Source organism: Sphaerodactylus townsendi, linkage group LG06, assembly GCF_021028975.2.
Source record: "Sphaerodactylus townsendi isolate TG3544 linkage group LG06, MPM_Stown_v2.3, whole genome shotgun sequence".
NCBI classification, from domain to species: domain Eukaryota; kingdom Metazoa; phylum Chordata; class Lepidosauria; order Squamata; family Sphaerodactylidae; genus Sphaerodactylus; species Sphaerodactylus townsendi.
This window is the reverse complement of record NC_059430.1, coordinates 64,044,565-64,060,419: the sequence shown is the minus strand read 5'-3', so window position 1 is coordinate 64,060,419 and position 15,855 is coordinate 64,044,565.

Genomic DNA, 15,855 nt, shown 5'->3' with positions numbered 1-15,855 from the left:
TGTCACTTAAATGGCATCATTCTCCCCCATTCACTTTCATGGAGGGAGAGACCATGGATTTAGAAAGAGAAAGGGAGGCGAAAGGGGGAACGAAGAGCAGTCTGCCTTTCCCAGATAGGATGGAAGGAAAGCATGTGAGCGGGGGGAAGCAGCCCTTCTGCAATGGCTGCTGTGAAAGACTCCATTTAGGAGAGGAGGAGGAAGTCCTTTTACTCAGTCAGCTAGGAAGTCGCAATTCCTTTCACACTCGCCTCTTCTCCTCTCCACCCCCGCCCGTAAATCTCCCCCCCTCCTCCAGAAGATGGATTTTTGCCACTGTGGCTCACCCCCTCCTCTTTGGGGTGCACACAAGCCTTTGCTTAATGTGATCAAAGCACCGCCTGCCCCCCCCCCCCCCATCTTTGCCATTTGCATTTCCGGCTCACACATTTGGCACAGAGAGTGGTGGGCCAGAATGGCGAGGTGGGAAAAATAGAAAAGTTCTTCCCCAGATCTTTCATGGCACCAGGGTCACACAGCGGTATTTAAGAAGTACCAGCTTGCTATAGATTTCTGAAATGTGTGGAGCAAAGGTAATACTGCAGGGTGGCACCAGGGCCACACAAGGGCAGGCATGCTGCAGCTCTGGGAGCCATGAGGAATCCTCAAATGCACAGGTATATTCCCTGTGCTCACACCAGTGCAATTTCACCATGAAAACCTGGCCTAGAATGACTTATTTCTAGAGAAAAAAATATGCACATTTGAGATTAGCAGGAAACTTGTGCCAAGAGGTATACTATTAGGAACAATAAACATAACACTTTGTCCAGCCTTTTAAAGACATTTGGCATCAACTGTTCAATGAAATATTATCATTGGCAACTATTGCCTTAAATATTGCATTAAAATATGCAATATGGATAATTGAAATGGCAGGAAAAAAATCAGTTCTGGGGAGGTCAAATGTCACTCAAAGGTGAACGTGTCCTTTGGACAGAGCTAGATTGCTCTTTCAGGTAGTGATCCATCCCTTCAGTTTTTCATAGACAGGCAACAAGTGTAGAGTGGCAAGGAGTAGGAAAAAAAGAAAACCGCAAGTTAACTTAGCACTATGCCACAAGTTAACTTAGCACTAAGTGTCTAATTACATACTGAAAATAAAACATGCTGTGTGCCAATTAATAAAGGCATAACAAACTTTGCAAAAAGTAGTAGTAGTAGTAGAAGAAGAAGAGTTTGGATTTATATCCCCCCTTTCTCTCCTGCAGGAGACTCGAAGGGGCTTACAATCTCCTTGCCCTTCCCCCCTCACAACAAACACCCTGTGAGGTAGGTGGGGCTGAGAGAGCTCCGAGAAGCTGTGACTAGCCCAAGGTCACCCAGCTGGCGTGTGTAGGAGTGTACAGGCTAATCTGAATTCCCCAGATAAGCCTCCACAGTAGTAGCAAATAAATTATTCTAAATAAATATGAGTAAAAAAATAAAGAACATTATTTACCAGATAGAGACCAATGTTTTGGAAACAGCTCCACTAATTGACTTTGAAATACAAGGTCTGACAGGATATGACTTTTTAAACCTTTTAGCAAAAGTACCTCATAATATCATAAAAAACTCACTATGGAATAAATCATATCAAGAATTGCAAACTGTGGCATATAATGTGGATTAATAATTTAAAAAATGAGCTAGGTAGAGATGTGGGAATTTCTCTACAAACTTGAGGGGAGTTCCAGGTTTGCCAAAAACTGTGAAATCTTTAAAAAGAATTAGGGGATTAAAACATCCTAAAATAATAAAAAAAATAACAACAGTAACTTTAAGAAAAAAATTCCCACTGAGCTCTCATTTGTCATGTTGTAGGTTGCTTGGTGTAAACAGATCGAAGCTTCTGGTAGAAAGGATTCCTGGTAGCTGTTTTCAGGAACCTTCCTTTTAATTAACTTTTCGTTGCCACCATTTAATTCAGATAACTAGAGAACCCCACACTGTTACTAGTCACCAAGGCTTTAAAGATTCCCACCTCTCTCCCACTCTGACTTGAGGGGAAATTATTTCAGAGTCCCTTTAACTGTTTTGGAGGGAACTCCTAATGTCTGGGGTTTCTAGCCAGTCACCCACTCTAAAGACACACACACACAGACTCTCACAGGCACGAGGGAATTTGAACACGGTAATTGAAATTTATTTTTAAAACAAAAGAAAGGCTTCTTTAAAACTGGCTCAGAGAGGTACTAACGCTTGATGGTTTCAGAGAGGATAAGATGTTACTTCAGATTCATATGCACACAGACACACGTAGGTGTCTCTTATGGGAAGATTTAGCTTTGAACTAATAAATTCCCTTACACACACAGACTCTAGCCTGTACTGCTCTGCTACCCACTGATCACACGTAAACACACAGTCTAAGCCCAGGAGATTCTGGCACACTTGGCCTCCCTCTCTCCCACTAGTCTTAATATGGCTTCACTGCCTCTGGACCGGCTTCACCCAGACTGGTGATTCTGGTGATACACACAGGGGCAAGGCAGACTCGATAGGTCTGGGCAGTTTTAAAACTACCAAGCTCCTGAAGGGCACTTCAACCTGTACCCAGTCAGGGCCTCCTTTCTCTGTCAAGCATACACAGCTTAGACAGGGACTGGACTTCTGTCAACCAACTCTGCTGAGACAGAATCCTTTTCTTCCAGAGCTGACAGACTCCTCTCTGCCAAACTCTGCTCTGCTCTGACTGATCTTCAGTCTCAACTGCTCTCTGACAGACTCTGATTAGAACTGTCCTCATTCTAAGTGCTGTTAGCACACTAGCTCCCCCTAGCTTTGGCCAAATGTTATTGGACCTTTTCCAACCAATCAGGTGGGTTCTTTGCTTTGTGGAGCCTTTTTTTTTACTCTGGCCTTCAGGGTGGGGCAAGTTCGTTACACTTGGCAACCACAACAATGTTGTTCAGCCTTCCAAACTTTGATTTCTGTAAATTGATGAAGGAGGGATGAACTTGGAGGCCAAAACACCTTTGTTTCTTCTGAATAAGATAATACTCTCTTTGCTTAAGAAAATATGTTGTATAAACTTGAGTGATTGTGGAATTTTACTGAAGTTTATGGGTCAGAGTTGCATAGATATACACAAAGTGAAGAGAAGAAAGGCAAAATCATCAGACACTCTGAAAATAAGAGAAATGGACCTCCTGAGAGTAATGAAGCTTCTAGCAAAAAAGTATCAATCAGCAAGGTTTCTCTATGTTAGGGACAAAGGAAACACTACAATAAAATTTGCTCTGTAAATGTTGTTTTATTAATTCCTTTATGCTGCACAAATGCCTGTTTTGGTAAGCTAAGTGACCACACAGTCAGAAAGTATTTGTTAAATTGGCAAAGTTCTGGATTTAAGTCTGATAACCCCTTCTCATTCTATTCTCTGCAGAGGCTGACCTGAAGTCTTACGGAGTTTTTTTGGTAGCTTGCTTATGAGATGTGTCTGTCTGACAGTCCTGTGGAAGTGGTCACCAGAGGGGTTACCTTGGACTGATCATTGCCTGTGTTTGAACTGGCAGGCTCTATTCTTTTAAAAGAGATTTCTTTTTTTTCCAAGTGCCACCAAACCTCCAAAACTGGCAGTCTGATAGACAGGAACTTTGAAGTAAGAATGTTCATGCACATAGATGTGCAAACACAAATAGTTTGGTAGCAGTATAACAGAAAGACTCCAATATGTGATGAAGGAAGTTTTGACTCTTTAAATTTATAGCTCAAAAATCTTGTTGGTCTTTAAAGTGTAACTGGAGTAGAAATCTAGCTGTTCAACCGTACGTCAACATGGCTACACTCTGAATCTATCTTAAAAGAAGATGAGCAATACATATTGGAATAACCCAATCTGCTTGTAATGAGAAATGTATAATTAAAAAAGTAAAGAAAAAAATCAACCTCTAGTGTTCTTTCAACAGGCAGTTCACACCTAGTAAGGAATTATCTGTCCAAATCAAATATGTACATTTCTACTTAGGAAGTGTCACATGGAAATGTTTTAAACAGATGGTCTCTTTTAAGCACGTACTGTGAAGGATATGATGAGGTCAAACTATAATCAAGGTATTATGCAAATACTGGGCTGAACTCTTGCTTCCCATAGTTTGTCAATAAATTATCACAAATGAAAGAATGAATTCAAATGAAATAGGGTTAAATGGTTGGCTTTCAGTGCAAGGAAGTAGCACCTTATCACTTTGTAATTAATATTTGCCAGTGATAATATTTCATTTGCTAATTGTATGCATGGTATTAATTAAATGATTAACATAACTGTCACATACCATTTACCTGTAGACAGAGTCCAGAAGGGACTTTGGTTTGGGTTTATTAATTCATACCAATTAGTCATAACCTTTGCTAACCTTGAATCACATTGTATAAATCGAAGTTCTCATGCTTTATCTGATTAACGTTATTTGTGCATGGATTAAAATATATCAGAATGTAATGCTCCTTGTGAAATGTAATTATTACATGTCTCCTTATCTGAACTTCTGAGAGCCTGCTTTGTGATATGAATTCACTCATACAAATTTTGATATCTACATTGTAGGCACCTGAGTAAGCAATAAATGAGAATGTGGCATAGCTATATTATGCACTTGGTGAACTGTGTAGATACAAGCTTTCTATAGAAATTATACACAAAATGACTCATGCATAGAAATTTTGTAACCTGCTAAAGATCCAGGAGTGTTTACACAACTGCTTCTGTTCAGGCATTCTTAGCATCACCATGAAAGCCAGACATTCTTATTTCTTAAGGAAGAATTTTATGCCTTAAGGAAGTATGTATGTGGAAAGTGTTATTTTAGAATTTAATGCAAATACACAAGAAACATTCACAAGGAAGATGTAGTTTCCAGCCAACTATCACTCTTGGAATAGCTATATTATTGGCATTTACTTGAGTGAAACATCTTTAAGCATTGAAGGATATTTGAAGCCCTTTGTTCTCCAAAACCAATATTTTGATTAATCCATGTATTACTAGTGAGCAGTCTCACACTTTTCTAAGCCCATTGACTTCAATGGACTTAGAAGGATGTAAGACTACTTAGGAATCAATTTTACATTATTCTCTACAGGGAATGATTTTTTAACTCCAGGACTTTAAAAAATATTATCATTATTTAGAGATCTGAGATCTGCAAAAGATGCTAGTCAAACAGCTAAAATAAACAAAAGAGGGAGAGGAGAACAGCTGAATAAAGTAACACAAAGGTCCCCTCAGCTGTTCTCCTCTCCCTCTACAGAATTATGGCATCGTATCTCAGGTGTCTCAAAAAGAGATCCTGGTAGTTTTCCACTGAAGAGCAATGTTTGCTGATTGAGTGTGAGTCTTTCTTTCACCACCCTCTCTCCACAATTTTGGTGGCCCAAAATTTGATAGGTAAGGTCTGGGAATCCCTGGCAGGGTCCCTGAACTCCTGGAAACACCAACATCAGTGGAAGTCGGCAAAAGGAACATCCATCCAGAAAGCTTTAGTAGCTTTAATGTTTTTCACATTGCCAATTTCTTTAAAGTTCTTCTAGCAAAGATCATTAACTGTTTTATACATAAAACTGTTTTATACGTAAAACAGATATTTAATGGAATGCAGCACTATCTATATATCATCTAAAATGAAATTCCATAAGATTAAAGCATGGAGAAAGTAGTGACCTTGAACTAGATAATTTCCTACATTTCTTCTATAGTATCCACTACCAGATCTTATTTCATTTGCATATTCTTTTTAGAATAATTTAGTACGTGAATAAACCTTAGATATTAAGCCTTTATAATTATATCTTCCTATAATAATTTTTTAAAAATGTAAAAATGCTCTGTGAATGGTTTTCAAATATATAAAATAAAGATCTAATATCTGGAAAGAGTGAGAGTATATTTGTACCAAGATTTTCTATAGTTTCTTGTCCAAATTGCCTTCATAGATCCTTCAAACTGTTCTTTTATTTACTTAAAACCTTACATTAATAGATAAAAATACTAAACATAATAATACATGAAAACATAAAAAATATTTAATATTGAATTGTGATTGTAATTCTATTTTAGTAATCAGACCATAATCAATACTTCTTGAAGAGAACTACATTTTTCTTTGGAGGTTTGAACTGAGCAATGAGTTTCAAAGAGTGTTTTTTCTCTTGGCAGAGTACTAGGGTGTGTGTGTGTGTGTGTGTGTGTGTGTGTGTGTGGTGTGTGTGTGTGTTGTGGGGTGGGAGTCAACTGCTCATCACTAAAGGGGATAGAAAGACTTTAGGAAAAATTACTTGGAGACTTCAGGAAAAGCTTGTTTGACCTGGCCTGACCTAGTCAGTGGAAAGAGAGAGAAGATAAAACTCCTGGGAATGTTGTGGAGGGCCTTTTGTGGTGCTGATTCTATTGAGGCAGACAGAACTCTTACCTGAGGTCTGCTGGAAGCAGCCATTGCCATGTGCTGGACTTTAGACCTCAGCAGAGGATTCAAAGTAATGAGCACACTGTAGAACAGCTGTAACCTTTTAAGCTAAATAGATTGCCTTATACTCACATCCCCTAGTCTAGGACATAGGTGTCGAACTTGCTGCCCTCCAGATGTGGGCAGGGGCATGATTCTGGCAGTGGCTGATGGGAACTGTAGTCCATAACATCTGGATGGCTACGAGTTTAACACCTATGCCCTAGGACATGTATGGCGAGAGGGACAAAATTGCATTTTGTTCTTTTCTTTTGGATCCCTGCTTTATCTATGTCTATGCTGAGAGGATGTATGTGAATATTTTCTTTTAAATAAATGTTTTATAACTTAATGCTGATAGGAGTTTTATGTGCATCATTAGACTTCCACTGTTCCAAACACACTATTTTAAGAAGGAGTGTCAGGAAAGGGAGGGGCAGTCAATTTACAAGTGGCTACTCCCTCAGCGGTGCATAAAGCAGTAAGCTATCCTTGTAGTAACCAAATGCTGAACAGCAGCATACACGGAAGTGAGGCTTCAGAACAGAGGGAGAGGAAGCTAGAAGGCCAGGTCTTTTCCATTAACAAGTCCTGCAGAGGTCCTGGTGGTGACAGTAGTTAAACTGACAGAGGGAAAGAAAAACCCCTCCATGTGTTGGATAAACCAGGTGGGTAGCACATGCAAGATGCACTAGAAAGTGTGGTGGAATGGGGCGCAGTCAGAGCAGGACTGTTCCTCTATACATCTCGTCTAACACTCTCCTCGGTTTTAACTCTGTTCCAAAACAAAATGAAAAAACATCATTATTCCCAAAGGAATTAAAGTGTTCCTATCCATTTTAATAAAATGAGTCATTGTCATTGTCATTGACTTCCTCTGCAGAGTCGTCATTAGCAATCTCCCTGTCAAGTCCCAACCCTGCTTAGTTTTCAAGATCTCATAGGAGCAGGCTATAGCTGTCATGATATATAAAACAAAGGTACACAAGGTCATTTTCTAGGCAGCAAAAAAGGTTTGCCCAGCACCAAGGGCCAGGAGCCAGGGAGTCTGGGGGCAACCAGCAGGGGCGTAGGTATAGATTTTTTATGAGGGGGGTTCAGGGGTGGGGCCACACCCCCACCTGCTGCTAGGGCATGGCCATGCCTCACTAAGCCCCACCCCCAGCCTAGCGCTTATGAAAGCAGCTTTCCAAAGCCAGGGATAGCAGACTCCCCTGCCCTTCCCTCCCCTGCCCCCACCAGCTGGGCTTCCAGCCAGCAGCTGGCAGTTCCTTCTGCCCTCCCCTCTGGGCAGAGGCATAGAGGGAAAATGGAGCCCGGTCCCCCCCTTCCCCGGGTTTTGCACAGATGAAACTCCACCCCACCCTGGGAGCCAAGCCTCCCTCCCTTTCTCTCAAAGGATGCTATTTTTAAACCACTGGCAGAAGACACACGCCTGGGAGTGCGCAGGGTGGGGATGCGCAGGAAGTCAGAGGGGGTCCATGAGGGTGGCCTTTGAAAGGGGCCCCCTGGGCCCCCCAGCCAGGCAGCCACACATCCACTGGGCCCTGATCCAGGAGGAGCATGGAGGGCTTGGGTGGTCCCGGCATGCAGGTCATTAGGCATGAAGGGCATGGTGGGAGGGGGTGGGACCAGCAGCCATTTTGTTGAGGGTGGGGGCTGTGCAGGGCCCAGGCCAGCCGCGATGCCGCTGCAGCACCCCAATTACTGGTAGGCTGGCAGGTATGGGCCTCCTTCCCTCCTTTGCTGGGAGAGGCTGGGGCTGTCCCCTTCCCTCCTGCTTGCTCAAAATGAAATGCAGAGGCTGCAGTGGATGCGCTTGTAGATGGCATGCATGCGCAGTAGGAGTTGGGGGTGGGAGGGGGAGGGTACCGGTGAGTCGTTGCGCACTGGCTGGAGGAGGCATTCGATGGTTAGTGGTGGGCATGCGCAGCTGGTTGGGGGGGAAATTTGGGGTTTGCAGTCCCGGAGCAGGGGAAGGTGGTGTAAACCTGGCTGGAGGCATGAGGGACGGCGTGTGCAAGTTTCAAAGCATTCAGTCCAGCCATTTGGGAGCTGACCTGTCACCCACAAATGCACGGTTAGCTTTTTATATATATAGATGAGTTAAAAGCCATTGCACTGCACAATTATACCGAGTTTCAATTGGTATTTTTCAATCAAGTATATTTTAGCCCGATTCCTCCCTTCATATGGCTGTCTGTTTTTGTGAAGGAATCAAGTGAAGACTAGGAGGAAATATTCCAGATTGTTTCACACAAGCCCGGGTCTTTTGTGTTAACACCAGAAGCGTATCCACGTATGCACGGACATCCCCAGTGTCCTGTATTCTGATTGGCTATTGTTTTTGGGTAGTAGCTTGAATGAACGTATCCCCCCTGCCTTTTGAATTTCTGGCACTTTTGATTGGCCAACCCAAAGCAAGTGTGGGAAAACGAAGTCCCCTCCTTTTTTCCAGTTCTGGATAGGGCCCGTCACAGGCCTCAACACAGCAAGAGGCAGCAAAAAACAATGGGGCACAGCATCACATCACATTCCTACTCACATTTTCATATTTTTTGGGAAAATGAGAGACTCCCCCTGTGCTGTCCCATGTAAATTAGTTAGTAGCAAAGGAGCCAGCATCTATGTAGCAATAATGAATAAAGAAGAAGAGGCTTTGTCTTTAAGATGAAGAATTGTGGGAAATGTGGTTTAGAGGCATGAGAGTAGTATTTAGACAAGATTGGCTAGTTATAGAAGCCTGTCAGTTTAGAACCCGCCTTTTTTCAGTTGTTACAGTTACAGTATTGATCTTGGTCTGATGAAAAACATGGACGTGGGTTCATGCTTTTTTTCACAAGGTTAGAACAGATTAGACAAAATTAGATAAGATTACATTAGATTTGAACAGCAAATGTACCAACATAGTCATTCAAAATAAGGTAAGTAAGGTTTGAAAGCAACAGACCACATAAGTCAGTGTGAAGTTGCACGTTTGTAGTTGTTCCATTTAATACATTTGAATGAACATAAAGGACTGTGTTGAAATGTGTCTGGCTAAGCTGTGACACTTATACCAGAAAAGAAAGACACAAGACTGGTCTTCTTTTGATGGCTGTATACCCCCCCCCCCCCCCCCCAGTGATATGCCCACTAACATTCGGCCCAAAGTGTACATCTCCCTAGCTATGTACTCTGAGCAACCAGTACATGTACAGAAAAGAAAATTAGAACATTTTGCGACTCCACTACTGATTAGCCCAGGCAAAATTGCACCTGGTCAATACCATGAGAAGAAAACATGCTTGGGGGAACGTTTTGGGAAGGGCAGGCTGCAACGGATAATGGCTCAGCAGAGTTGAAAAGTGAAATGACACCAGGTGGGGAGATCGGGGGAGGGCAGCGGGGCAGGGAGATCAAGTGGCTGGGCAGGAAAAATACTGGTTCTGCTCCAGTGGTGTTTGCATGGTACAGGGTTCAACCTGGGATTTTTGAAAAGAATTACCAAATTGGCGATTTTTTAAAATCCAGGGATGAGGGAAATATTGCTGGGCAAACCCACTTTAGGGCCAGGAACCATGCAAACTTCTTGACCAAACTGGGATATTTCCCTTGCTCAACCTGGGATATTTGGATCATGCAGAAACTACCAAAGAAAAACTCTCCCCAATTCTATACCTGATTTCCCACACAGAAGTGTTTTGCCATTTTATGCTATTATAGGTCATCACCTTACCAATCCAGTTATGACAAGCTCTATTTACTACTGCTTAAGCAGTAGATTGAAAGCCTGCATTATTTTTGATAGTGCTTTGACCTATCCCATTCCAGATATTTCACCCTTAGTGCTGGGTAGTCAAACTACGGGTATTGAACTTGACATATTATTTTGCTTTAAACTCAGAGAGAATCTCTTGGTCTCCAGGACCATTAGAATTTCATTGGAATTTATAGCATGAAATATACAGTTGACACATATTTTGTAGCCCACAACCCTGAATCTATATCTCTTCTCTATATCCCGGGCAGAGTACTACCCCCAGTCGTAGGCTCTGGACCCTGAACTGTTGGTTCGGCAGTTACCGGAGGAGGCCAGGTGCCCAAAGGTGCTTGGTAACCCAAGCTCTGCTGGGCCTGAGTCCCCCCAAAAGTGGTGACCGGGGAACCCAAGCTCTGCTGGACCTGCGTCCCCCTGAACTGATTACTTAAGGGACTTTGCCCTTGAGGATGCCAAAGGTAAGGAGGCATTTGCTGGCTTCCCATGAAGCCTCCCGACCACTGTCCAAAACCAGGGGTGGGGTTGAATTGGCCCGGCCATCCCAAGGCAGGGTTAACATTCATGCCCATATACGATGAATATGGGTATGCATACGGCATAAAAACAGAGTTCGCGTGGATGGGCATTCCACTTTGGCCATGAGGAGCCGTTAGCACTGAGGGACTATTCATGCCGCTCCGAATGGAGGGAGGCCGAGGAGGGCCTGATATTCCCGGCCCCGGCTGCCCCAGCACCTCCATGCTAGGCGCTTGCCCCAACCTGACAGCCTCTGGCCGAATGACTGAGGGTGCTGCGGGTGTGCCAGGCACCCCTGTGCCAAAAGAGGAGGCAACCACACCTGACGGAGTAAGGGAAGAGGCCAACTCCCTGTCAGGGCGAGGCATGTCTGTCTCACACTCCTGAGGGGGCGTAGGAGTGGGCCTCGCCTGCTCCTGCTCTACAACCCTGGGAGGCACTGGGTGGGCACTTTTCTGTGCCTTCTTCCTTGTACTTTTTGGCTTTGATGCCATGGCACCACTAACGTCACTAATAAAATTGCTATTGCTGACTCCCAACTCCAATCTGCCCTTGTTTGCAGTTGTTTTCCTTCTCTCTCTCTCTTTTTTTTGGTTTTTTTTGTTTTTTTTTCCTTCTAAATTTCTATATACAAAGGCGGAATTCTCGCAAGTTAAAGTGGCCTGAAAGCGGGGCCTGTCATACAGCTGCCCCCTCTAAAAACCACCTCTCGCTTTGCAGAGTTAAAGTGGCCTAAAACCACCCTCTTAAATTCGGCCGTCAAATCTTTGTAAAATGGCCGCTGCTTTGTAGAGCCTTGAGCTATTTAAAATGGCTGCCTGCTAGAGGGGAGGAAGGCAAACGAGAAACTAAAAAACACGGGCCAAGATGGCCGCCGCTCCTTTCCCCGCAGTGACTCAGGCTGCCCTACAAGGGTCGTCAAGAAGGCCCGCCTGCCTACCTCAGAAGCAAGCGAATGGCCTGCTGGTCGCCCGCTACACGGACGCTTCAGAGGTCCCCTCTCCGGACAGACTGTCCAAAGGCGAACACCCCTGAGAGGAACGCCTCGCTGCCGCACGTCCCCACCGAGGACACTAACCACACCTGCGACAACAACCGGCCGGAGCCTGCTGGAACAGCCAGACACGGCCGGTGCTTCTCCCTCCCGACCAAAACGACCTGCTGCGATCCGCTGACACAGCCAGACGCGACCGGCGCCTTGTTCCACCCAAGGGAGGGAAGGAGGCAGGGGATCGGCGCCCACCCGGCCCCACGGGAACGAGCCTCGGCCGAATACACGAGCCGCCGCCCCCGCCAAAGGCAGCAGCAGCAGTCGCGCGTCTGTTGGGCCGGCTCCGCCCGTCCAGCGTGTTCCGCGTGAGTGGGGATGGGTGGGAATAAAGTGCCCTCAGGGAAAAACCAGCCGACAGCGACGACGCTCCTGGAGTCTCGGCAAGGCCGATCCTCCTCTCCCCGAGGCCGAAAGGAAGCTCGACAGCAGTCTCCCTTTCAACAATCCGGCCTCGAAAGAGGCCCGGCCCCCGCCGCCGCAGCCTTTTAAGGCTGCTCGAGGCCCCTGTCACATGCCGGCACCCGGCCACGTGACCGCCTCATTCGGCCGGCAGGAGAAGCCTCCAGTCGTCCCTCCCCCCTTGCAACGGCGCCTCCAGGCTGAAGCCTGGGGCGCGATTTAAACTCAGAGAGAATCTCTTGGTCTCCAGGACCATTAGAATTTCATTGGAATTTATAGCATGAAATATACAGTTGACACATATTTTGTAGCCCACAACCCTGAATCTATATCTCTTCTTTTATGTAGCATATTTTTTCTGATTCATAGCTCTACTAATCATGTAAAACTGAAGCCTCTAAACTTGAAGTGTCACATGGTCCTAAATAATGTATTACAGTTCTTTGAAGTTTATGACCGTAGATAATTTCCACTGTCTTTCCTTCCATTCGCTAAACCATGATTTTACAAGATTTCTCAGCATTAGTTGGCAAAGTAGGATTAGACTATAAAAGCCTAACTTAATCTGTGACATTATTACATGGTGTAATACGTTGCCCTTTGGCTTTCCTCCCCCCCCCCCCTTTCAGGTACGTCAAAATACCCAAGCTAAGATTTGTTTTACTGATTGTTTTTGCTGAAAGACACTAACACCTTAAAATGTATACGTTGTTCTTCACTGTATGTGTGTGTGTGGGGGGGGGGGGCGGTGGCGGGGGCGGGGGGGGGGGGAATAGGCATTGGAAGTGGTTTACCATTGCCAGCCTGGAAATAATCCCTGCTAAACATAAAAATCCACAAAACTCAAACTGGGCTTATAATAACTAAATGGATTGTTTGGACTAATGCTTAAATCCTTTAAAAGGAAGTTACTTTCCCTCTGTCTTATATGATCAATAGGGGCATTCCTCTCCTCCCTCCATTCTTATATGATCCTCTTGGTACCAAGTAGCTGGTATGCTCCTTCCCCTTCCAATAGATGGCAGTCTACAACTGAATTTTACAATCTACAACTACAATTTTCCCTCAGCCTCTCTGAAACACAAAAAGATGATGGATTCAGCATAAAGCTGTATCTTACTGTATAAATAAACAGACCAACTGCTGTGCACATCAGGATAACACTCATGATACATGGAGGCAACACAATGGAAATCACTGTTCAGAAATCCAATTTATCTTGCTGTGAGTAGAACTGCATCCACTACAGACAGCAATTAGTTTTGTTCTGTAAATCTGTAACTGAAATGTGACATTGAAAAACTATTTGCAAACTACTAAATTCTTTCTGAAAGCATGGGTTAATTTGAGAGAAATGTTAATTCCAACACTATGAAAAAATACTATTTTCTCTCTCCAACAATCAGCAGTTAGAGCCTCCTAGTATGCATATATTTTAAAAACGCCACCACCACCACTATGGAGCCTTCTGTTACCACCACTGACTATATCACATTCATAAAATGCAATGGCTGGCATTGATTGATTTAGGACATAGATATATCACTTTTCCACCTTGACCAACTACCCGAGGTATAACGATAATGATACCCGAGGTATAATAATTATACCCGAGGTATAATGTGTTGAGGCTAAATATCTATTAAACTACAGAAGTCAATGCACATAAGTAATTATCCTTGCATCAGCACGGCCATAGTTATGCACTACCAAAATCATTCTCATCAGCCAACTATGCTTTCAAAAAGTATGGGCAATACAGCTAGATCGTTTTCGTGATGCTTATGTGAACAAGTTAAAATGAATTTTGTAAATGGAAGTATAAATGTGTCATCACTGATTGTGCTTCCATTGAAGTAAAAAGACTTAGAAGGGTGTAAATGTTTAGGACTTCACTGTAAATAATCTAGAATTGTCCTTGGGAGACAATGATTTTCTCAAGGGAATATGCAGACAAGGCAGAATCCTTGCTTACAAGTAGCAACAGACTACCTGATAAGAATACATACACATGCACATGGAAGCTGTCTATATTTCAAGAATAAATATCAATAAATGTATGCTGAGCATTAATATATATAGTACTAGGCACTTGTTCCACCAGAATACATGCAAAATAAAACTGCTGTTGAAAGAAAACATTTTTTCTTCAAAAGAGGAATAACTTACCTTATTTTACAGTGGGAAAATAGCTTGGTGTTACAGCTGTGGACTTCTTATGGGCTTTGCCCTGAGAATGTAAAATTTAAATCCTTAATCCCTAACAGCCAGGAAGATTTTAGTATTGTTTTAAACTGTTTTAACTATTTGTTATGATTTTACTGCGATATTATGGAGTTGCTGCCCTGAGCCCCTAGGAGAAGGATGGGGTGTGTATTTTTAAATTTTTTTAAATTTTTTAAATAAAGATTGAGAAGGGTGAAGAGATAAAAGGAAGTGAGATTATCTCCTCCCTCGTTTTCTATCAAGTGAATGTCTACAAAGTACAACCCACTGTCAGTATTGTAACACAAGGGTGTTATTTAACAACACTGTGACTACAACATAATTTCATAAAGATGACATCAAAGGGCTTGCTTAGTTCCTTCCCAAAATAACATTATACTCATATCACATATAAAGTTGTACAAATGGAGGATTTGTTAGGGGGCATCTTTTTTTCCTTCCCCCACCATTTGCTCTTTCCCTTTCCTGAAAGTTCCCATTTCTTTTGTGCTGTCAAATTACAGCAGACTTAAAGGAATCCCATAGAGTTTTCAAGACAAGAGACATTCAGAGGTTTGCCATTGCCTGCCTCTGCATCACAACCAAGGACGTATGTAAGGGGGGGTTCTCGGGTTCAACCCCCCCATTCATGTCCGAAGCTCCGCCCCCCGTTTGTAGTTTTAAAAAATATTTAAGTGTTTTTGGTTTTTGGCCTGCAGGGGGCGTGATTTGTAGACTAGCAGCACCTAAATTTCAGGGATGTTTTGGGAGACACTCCTGATGATACTACCCAGGTTTGGTGAGGTTTGGTTTAGGGGGTCCAAAGTTATGGACTCCCAAAGGGGGTGCCCCATCCCCCATTGTTTCCAATGGGAGCTAATAGAAGATGGGGCTAAACCTTGGAGAGCCTATAACTTTGGACTCCCTCCACCAACCTTCACCAAATCTGGGGGAGACCATCAGGAGAGTTACTTACTGATACCAACCAGGTTTGGTGAAGTTTGGTCTAGGGGGTCCAAAGTTATGGACTCTCAAAGGGGGTGCCCCATCCCCCATTGTTTCCAATGGGAGCTATAAAATAAGGGGACTACACATTTGAGAATCCATAACTTTGGACCCTCTGAATGAAACTTCACCAAACCTGGGTGGTATCATTAGGAGAGTCTCCTAAAGATACCCTGAAAGTTTGATGCTGCTATCTTAACAATTGCACCCCTGACAGCAGGCACCCCCCAAGTTTCCCCAGATTCTCCTTTTAAATCCACCTTAAAGGGAGAATCTGGGGTCCCCAGTTTAAACATTGAAAGTGATGCTGTTCCAGGGTGGGCGAGAATCCACCCCAAAACAGCATTCAATGTTGTTTTATCTGGGGACCCCAGATTCTCCCTTTAAGGTGGATTTAAAAGGAGAATTTGGGCTCTTTAGTTGAAACACCATCGAAAATTATGCTGTTGGGGGTG